The sequence below is a fragment of the Echinops telfairi genome, unplaced genomic scaffold, assembly GCF_000313985.2.
Source record: "Echinops telfairi isolate 266 unplaced genomic scaffold, ASM31398v2 ScPeMD7_7427;HRSCAF=8465, whole genome shotgun sequence".
NCBI classification, from domain to species: Eukaryota; Metazoa; Chordata; class Mammalia; order Afrosoricida; family Tenrecidae; genus Echinops; species Echinops telfairi.
Window position 1 is genome coordinate 10,488,987 of NW_022111327.1, and position 9,925 is coordinate 10,498,911.

Below are 9,925 nucleotides of genomic sequence, written 5' to 3' on the forward strand. Positions count from 1 at the left end.
TAGACACACTTAAGATAGTAAACACAGTATGATTGCAACATCATGGCCCAAGTCAACAGAGAGGTAGAGAATAAGATTCAGAGAGAGAGAGGCTGGATAAACACCAGCAATTGGAAACAGTGAGGGTGAGTTAGAGAAGAAACCCTGTGCCCTACAATTTGTCTTGTGGTTTAAATTGCTTCTACAGAAGAATGACCAGACCAATGGTATAGGCCTCTTGCAACCACTGTGGACGGCTCAGAAACAGAACTAAATTCTAAATATAGGACAAGAAAAAAAATCAAACCACAATATTTACCTTTTTCAAACACTCTTGCAATTCTGTATTCTCTTAAACTTTCCTGCTTTCTGTCCTTGGCATTACCTGAGACTCCTTTCCCCCAGGTTACATAGTCTTTATACTTGGATCCTCAGTTCCTTCTTTTCTCCAGGCACACTATATACCTGCTGCTATAGAAGCTGTGATATCTGCTTATCAGCAATGGCTAAACCAGCAGGCAAGAAAGCAAAAGGGTAAAGGCCTACCTATATGATGCATAGAGGTCAAAATATGAATTTTCACAGGGGGGAAATATTGATCAAGGAGTAAATGATTAGGAAGTATTGCTACTCACGTATCAAAACTATAAAATATGCTATCTTTTGACTTCTTAGCATCCTTCCTTTCTGCGTTTTTTAAGACTCCTTTCTTATTCACTGCTCACCAGTAATCCATCACTAGATGGGTTTACTTCCTGCCTCGTTTCCTTCCCCTCCGAAATTCACTGACCTTTCCACTGTATATTCATGAGAAGTATAGTTTTACAGTGGTCAAGCTGGTGAACTTGCAGAATGATTTTATTGTCTTTGTTGAGGTTGTCCTATCAGTTTAGTCTGAAAGTACATAGCAACTGCTGAAATATTTATTTAAGGGGAAATGATATGCTAGAAGTTAGACAGAGGTGAAATTGATGAAATGAAAGAGAGTATCCTACAAGAGGAACATGATTTAAACAGAGGGGATAAGGCAAGCTATGAGGCTTATTTGATAAGTTGTCATGTTGCTGAATACAAAACTAATGATTTGTAAGCCCTGACCTGATTCATAATTAAAAGTTGGTAAAATAATGAATATGTAAAACGTTGCATGCTATTGTTTTGTTTAATATGAGATGAACTTGTTTGTCACTAAAGACTCCATGTTTTTAGTGGGTAATGGGTCGTAGAAGAAATAAAGAACACAATCTAAAGATTCGTTAACAAATGGGAATGAAAATGCAACATATCAAAGCCTTTGGAACATGGAAAAAGCAGACCCCTGGGGCAAGTTTATAGCAGTTTCTCCACACATCAGTACGGCAGAATTAAAATGAACACTTCAACACATCAACTACAACAATTAGACAAATGCAGTGAAACACCTCATTAGACACTAAAATAAAAATAAAGGTTAGTGCAGAAATAAGTGAATCAGAAAAAACTGTAGTATGAATAAGAAATGAAATATCTGATATTAGAACCAAGTGAAATAAAAAATATATAATCCCATGGTATTATCCAACATTGTATTCTGACAAATTTGAAAATCTCTAAGAAATAGATACATTTCTAGAAATTTACCTAAATTACCACAGGATGATGGAGAAAAATCACAAAAACCTACAACACAGTAAGGAATAGAACTAGTCACAAAAAAACTCCCAACGACAAAAAGTCCAGGACTAGATGGTTTCACTGAGGAATTCTATCAAACAATTACGGAAGACTTAATACCAATTTTATATAAACTATCACACAAAATACAAAAGGACAATACACTTCCAAACGGATTTTAGGAAACAATAACTCTGATACCTAAACCTGGCAAAAAACATCACCAGAAGTGAAAATTACGGAACAATATTTCTATTGAATATAGATGTCAATGTCTTCCATAAAACACCCGTGAACAGAATTCAGTTAAGCATCAAGTCAAGTCAGCAACAGGAAATGGGAGCAGAGACATATGGAAGAAGACAAGTGCATGTCTGCCACTAGAAAAGGGGAAGAGCAACCTCTAAGGAGGGGGAAAATGACAAACAATACTTTTAAGGGCCCGAAGGAGGGAATATTCCTGGTAATATGCACATAATAAGCCACACTGGCCCAAGTTTCTGGACACATCCTGGCGACTCAGGCCAAGTTCCATAGAACATTGGAGCATGGAATCTTGCATCTTTAAGGCACACAACACATTCCAAAGACAACACCATAGGATCCGGTATGGAAACTCCACAGGTAAACTGTACTCTACACAAACACACCTGTAACCCGAGGACTTAAGACTGAAAATCCATGGTGTTTGAAGAAGCAGAAGATAGCTACACCAAGAGTAGTGAACAGGCAGTAGTTGGACCAATATTGACTTAGTGTATCAATATTCTATTTGCTGTATTAAGATATATATTATTCTGGAAGACTGTGATTGATTTTTGTCAGTAAATATTATTGAAAGTTTCCCCTGACAACCAACTCCCATTGTTTCTCTAAATAGCGGCCAACCACGTAAGGATTTTTATTCTGTACACATGAATAATTCAGGTATTGCAATACATATTTAGCCTACACTGGCCCAATATCCCTCTTTCAACAGTTTTTTAATAATTAGTACCAAGGGCTAACCAATGACAATATTGTGGTAGATCTCGTTTTTTTTAATAAGCATTTTATTAGGGACTCATACAACTCTTCACAATCCGTACATACATCATTTGTGTCCAGCACATTAGTACATATGTTGACTTCATCATTCTCACAACACCTGCTTTCCACTTGAGCCCTTGGTGTCAGCTCCTCATTTTTCCACTTCCTTCCCCACTCCCCCCTCCCCCTGAACCCTTGATAATTTATAAATTATTATTATTTTATCATTTCTTACTCCGTCCGACATCTCCCTCACCTACTTCTCCGCTGTCTGTCCCCCAGGGAGGAGGTTATATGTAGACCTTGTCCTCTGTTCCCCCTTTCTCCCTCACCTTCCCTCCACCCTCCCGATATTGCCACTCTCACCACTGGTCCTGAGGTGTTCATCTGTCCTGGATTCCCTGTGTTTCCAGTTCCCATCTGTACCAGTGTACATCCTCCGGTCCAGCTGGATTTATAAGGCAGAATTGGGATCATGATAGTGGGAAGAGGAAGCATTAAAGAACTAGAGGAAATTTGTATGTTTCATCGTTGCTACCCTGTACTCTGATTGACTCATCTCCTCGCCACAGCCCTTCTGCAAGGGGATGTCCAATTTCCTCCGGGTGGGCCCTGGGTCCTCACTCTGCACTCCCTCTCATTCAAAATGCTATGACTTTTTTTATACTCTGAGGAAACGATGGATAACACACTCTACTAGAAATTAACAAAGAAGTCTCAGTGGAGTCAGAGGCAGATATAAAGCATAGGTCCAGGAATTGATTTTGGGTTCACACTAAATCCTATATCCAATTTGTGAAAAATTAGTTTTTATATCATGGCCCTGCTTGATAATCACCTTCAGGAATGGAAGACAGAAGATATGGGTACTATAGCAAAATGCGGTAAAGAAATTAGATGGTGCCCAGATATCAGATAGAATAGCGTCTGGGGTCTTAAAGGTTTGTTTCCAAAGAAGCAGCCATCTAACTGAGATGCCAACTAAGTCCACATGGAAGAAGCATTCCAATATCCATAACCCAAGGATTGTAAATCATATAATCCAAAGATGAAGGAGGAAATAGTAGAAGAGCTAACTTGTGAGATTCTGGTTTGCAGAAGGCTGTGGATGTCGATGAAGGCGAACATATATTTGTGAGTTCTACACAGGAAATAAACCTCTGGTTATTTCCTTCTATCCATAGCACTATCTGCACACATGAAAAAGGCACAGATGAATGGAAAGGTGAGAATAAACTGGTTACCAAAAAGGGAGTATTGGAGAGATGACTATGGGAAATCAAAATGACAAACTTGACTTGAACAATTAAAACCTTGTCACTTGATCTCCTTTCTTGATGTATACGTTGGGCCAGATCGGGTTTTCAACATTTTCTGTATGTTTACACATATTGGGGTTATCTATGATGTATTTTGTCCTTGTGGGTAGTCCTCTTGAAATTGTGTCATATGTTTTTCTGTTCTTCAGTATATGAAATCCAGGATTAATGAACCTATAGAGAAAATCAGTGAATAAGGGTTCATGGGGGGTACAGTGAGGAGGAGGGATTAAAAGGGAGCTGATATCAAAGAGTTCAAGAAGGAATGTAATGTTTGAAACTGGTTATGGTAGCAATTGTATGAAACTCCTTTATGTGATTGAACTATGGAAGGATATGATAATTAGCTCCCAATAAAATGATTTTGAAAAAGATGCATCACGATCAAGTAGCATTTGTCCAATATATGCAAGACTAGTGTAATAGAAGAGAAACAATCAAGGTAATTCATCATATAAACAAAATAAAGGAGAAGAACCATGTGATTATATTTATTGATGCAGAAAGGGCATTTTATAATATTTGACATCTATTCCTAATAAAAACACTCAATAAACTGAGTGTGGTAGGGATATTTCTCAACATATAAAAGCTACATATGTGAAACCAATACCCTACTTCTCACTTAATGGATAAAACTTGAAATAATTTCCCCTTAGAATGGGAACCATTTATCACCACTTTTATTAACATAGTACTGGAAGTTTTAGTTAGATACATAAGACATCAAAAATAAATGAAGGGTGTCCCTAAAGGCACAAAAGGAATAAAAAGCTCTTTATTTACAGATGACATGATCTTATATATTGTAACCCCCAAATATTCAACGAATCAATTGTTTGAACTAATTGTTAAATTTGGCAGTGTAGCAGGCTATAAGATTAATTTACAGAAATCAGTTGGAATTTTGTATATGAAGGGTAAGATACTGAAAAATATATCAAAAGTAAAATATTATTTACAATAGCTACACTAAAGGTCAAATATTTAGGAATAAATCTTGCCAGAGAAACAAAAGCAATAAAAACGACAAAATTTGCCTTAAGAAACTGAAAGGAACTTACACAAATGGAACAAGTGACCATGTTCCTGGAAGGCAGACTACATATTGTGAACATGTAAATATTTTTAAAAATTGCTTAACAAATACAATGCAATTTGATCTAAATCCCACCACAAATTTTTTCCAAGAAACAGAAAAACTAATCACCAACTTTATATGGAAAGGAAAGAAACCTAGGATCAATAAAACACCACTGAAAAATGAAAATCAAGTAGGAAGCCTTTCCTTCCCAGAATTTAAGCCTAGCCTGTTTCCCCGAAAGTAAGACATCCTCCGAAAATAAGACCTACTTACAGTTTTGCCTCTCACTGAAATGTAAGGCATCCCCCCGAAAATAAGACCTCCCAAAATAAGGCCCCCCAAAGCTACTGTGACTCTGGACTCTTGACCGCAGCGGTGGGCGCCACCGCGCAGTTCACTCTTGGCCACAGTGCATCCAAAGCAGACAGGAAGTGCAATGTCTCTTTTAAAAAAACAATAAACAATAAATGTGTACCATATTCTTCTTCATGGAAAAATAAGACATCCTCTGAAAGTAAGACCTAGCACATCTTTAGGACTAAAAATTAATATAAGGCACTGTCTTATTTTCGGGGACACAGGGTACTCTATAGCCACTGTAATACCAACAACCTGCTGCTGGTACAATCGGTATGAAGACCAATGGATTAGAACTTTGAAACGCCTGCTGTGGGATCTTGCCCTGATTGCATGCTGTGCTGTAACCAGTGCCTGACTGTCAGCAAGATAGCAGTCACAGGGGGCTCCCTGAGAAGTACCCTGAAAATCTGCACTCCGTCTTCAATCATCAGACCTGTACTCACTCTTTCAGAATCAAGATCCTATGTATTTTTCAGGATTGGACAAAAATCTATATTTCGTAATAAATAAATAAATAAATTCCAAGACCATTTCAGGTTTACTTTTTCTCCTTTTATTTTTTTTAAGCCACTCAGACTACTTTTCAGGTGTGTGGGAGGTGTTTTTGTTTGTTTCAGGAAACATACTATCTATATCGACACAGCCCATATTAAGAAAGGAAATCAACAACAATATCCTGTTAAACCCTCCAAATGTGTGATTTTCTCTCCCCTACTCCCCCCCTCCTCAATATCCTGTCCCAATGGGTAAATTGAGATTTAGATCCAGCATCACTTAGTGATCAGTCATTGTTTGCCAGGTTTGGTGTTTTTACATATATTATCTCATGTAACTCTCATAATGATTTTGAGAAAATACAGGAGGGCTTCAAAAAGTTAATAGATAAATCCCGTTTTCCATTTTTGAATTTTTGAAATTTGAATTTCCATTTCAAATGTCCATTTTTGAAGCCCCCTGTAGAACTGTTCAGAAAGGTTATATCAGGAAATAGCGTCACACCAATGTAAATGGACAGTTAAGACTACAACACTTGATTTTATTTTTCCATTTTAGAACTTTTCATTTCATTATCCATTAGTATTAGTCCCTCATTTCTTTCAACTCCACCTGCCACGATCCTAAGAAACTATTAATCTTGTTCCTATCTCTATAGATTTATCCATCTGGAATTTCATATAAAGAAAATCATACAAAAGAGATCCCACTAAGTAAGAAATAAAACCCAGAACAAACTTCAAAAAGAAAGCAGAAACTAAGCCTAACAAATTAAAAAATGAGTCAAGAAGCAAAACAAATGTTAAGATCTTCTTCTTTAACCTAACTATATCTGCCGCAGTCCACTTTTCAATGCACTCTGTCAGACTATTCATACTTTTGGTCCATGGACAGAAGGAGTTTAATGGAGTTTTAGTCCATCTAATAATGCTTGATTTTTAATTCCAAACCCAGTGCTTTAGAAATCCCACTGCAGAGGGGAAAAAAGAAGTTAACTTTGGTATCGTGGGTATATCTAGTGCTACTGTAGCAGAAATATTACAAGTGGGTGGCTTTAAAGAACATAAAAGTTTTTTTTTTCACAGTTCAAGCAACTATAAATCTGAATTCAGGGCATGATTTCTAAGGAAAGACTTCATCTCTGTAGTTTCTGCGGGAAGATCTGCGTCTCTTTCAATTTATGTTGCATCTGCATAACTCAGTGGTTTTGGCATTTTTCATGTGGCCTCCATCTTCTCTGTCTCCGCTCTTTTCACAGCTCTGTGATAATTAGACTGAGGACATAACTTCCACTGATATGACTTCATTAATATAACAAATGAAACTACATTTGTTTTGGGTAGACAAAATTCTATATGCTACCTGGGACAGAATAAATAATGTCTTGGATGGTGAACATGGAAATTCAACTGAGAATCAAACATTTTGCCTGGGGTTATTTGATTCACCTAAGTAACCATGGTGTATTTTCACTAAAGTTGTCCACAAAGAAATAATATAGTAGATATATATTCACTCTCGCTTGGGGAGAACACTTTGTGAAAACTTCAGGAGAAATTCTATATTCTTCGAAGTAAGACGTATAAGTACTAATTATTTAGCCTACATTGTTTTCTATGGTAAGTTATGATTAGTGTCTTTCTTCAATAAAAATAAGTGCAAATTGAATTCGCAGCAATGTGATTTTTATTTGTAATATATGTTGCCTTTTGCATCCTGACAATTTGAGGTCTGTCGCCAAGAAAGAAAGAAAATAATTAGTAGTCAGCAGTGGGAGTTTAATTTTTTTTAATTCTTCAGCTGTTGTGCAAAATGTCTTTGTGCATGTAGATTAAATTAGTCATAAAGTACAGAATCAAAATAATGGAGCTACAAAATACAGCCTTAGAACATGCACAGTGGGTAGAAATTGATAGGTTTTAAACTTATTGTCACTATTTAAAGGGAATTCAGGCATCAAAAATCTTTCAAGGGATTTTGAATATTGACGAGGACACATTAAGAAAAGACACAGTATGTATGTGTGTGTATATATATATATATATATATATATATCCATATCCATAGTAGAGCCATACCTTATAGAATTCATAGAATATAGTATATAAATTGAGATAATTATAAGGAAAATATTGTTATTTGACTAATTACAATCTAAAATGCATACAATTTAAACAAGTATCTATATGAATGAATGATAAACAAAATTTAAAGGCAAATGGTAATCTAAGGTAACATTTTTGTTAAAATTTGCAAAGGGCCAATACAATTCTTAATATGCAAAAATATTTTGCAGATCAGGACTCATCCAAATTTGAGTACAAATAAGCATATATAAAATGGAGCGAGGAAGGAACCCGATTATTTTCTTTTAAAAAAACATAATTTTATTGGGGGCTCTTACAGCTCTCATAACATGAGACTTTGTCTCATACTCTTTAGATGATTTATCACAAGGGTTTGATGCCTGGAGGAAGATATAATGATAAAGTAGAGGATTATAGAAAATGTGGGAGATCCTTAATGGTGGATTATCACAGTGGCTACAACAATATACTCCAACATAAGAACAACTGTGAGGATGAAAAAGAACTGGGTGGTGTTTCATTTTATTGTACATAGGGCCACTATGAGCTGGACCTGAATCAATGACACTTCGCAACAAAAATAAACATTTTGTTTGATTCATTTTATTTGGTTATATTGTTAAATATGACTGACTTTTAAAAAATAATATTCCTTAAATTTTGATTAATTTTTTCTTAACATGTTATTTTATTTCTTAGTATGCTATTTCATATTCCATTAATTCCACTCTTTCATATCCTTGGCCAGTTGTGTAATAGAACCAGGGAATGCTGCATGCATGATTTAAAATCAGGAAATACGTGTGTCAGGTTTGCGGCCTCTCATCATACTAATTCAAACTGTAGGATGAGCAAATCATCAGAGAAACTGGATCATATGAGAAGAATGCATCAGGATTGTAGGAAGGTTCATTAAAAACCTGTGAAATGCAAATAACACAGCCTTGCTTGTTGAAAGTTAGGAGGACTTGAAGAATTTGCTGATGAAAATCGAGGATTGCAGTCTTCAATAGGTATTGCAACTCAGTGGGAAGAAAATATAAGTCCTCTCAACTGGGCCAATCATGATAAATTCAGAAAAGGTTGACGTTGTCAAGGATTTCATCTTGCTTACATCCACAATGAATGCTCATGGAAGCAACAGTCAAGAGATCAACCAAAACATTGTATTGGGTAAAGCTGCTGCATAAGACCTAGTTAAAGTTTTGAAAAGCAAGGATATTACTTTGAGGACTAAAGCGCCCTAAATGCAACCATGATATTTTCAGTTGCCTCCTGTGCATGTGAAAGTTGGACACTGAAGCAGAAGGAAGGAAGAAGCAGCAGCGCCTTTGACTGATGGTGCTGGCAAAGAATATTGACAGTGCACGGCCTGCCCAAAGAACAAAGAGATCTGTCTTGGAAGAAGTACAGCAGCAATGCTCTTTAGAGGCCAGGCTGGTGAGTTTCATGTTATCCGAAGAAAGCAGGCCCTGGAGAAATACATCGACTTGGGAATGTGGAAGGGCAGCACCAAAGAGGAAGTGCTTTGACCAGTTGGCTTGACACACTGGCTGCAATAATGGACTTACAGGTCAGGACAATGGTGAGAATGGCCGTGTTTCATTCCGTTGGGCGCAGTGTCGCTCTGAGTTGGAACCAACTCTGTGGCACCTACCAAGTGCAGCCACATATCCCTGAGTATCTTTCCTCCCTCTGCTAACTCGCCGTAGTGGCTAGTTTAAGTGTGTACCTTCTCATCTGGCATTGGGTGGCCACTTCCTTGGGACATTATCTGTGGAAATTCATGGAGGGCTCGTCGGTCTATGGATCATTCCTTCAGAGTAATATGCATTTGCTCCCGCAAGTTATGACATGTGCTACCATGCTATGGTCGTTTCTTGAGTCTTTCAAGACCACGACAAATAGATAAATTTAAT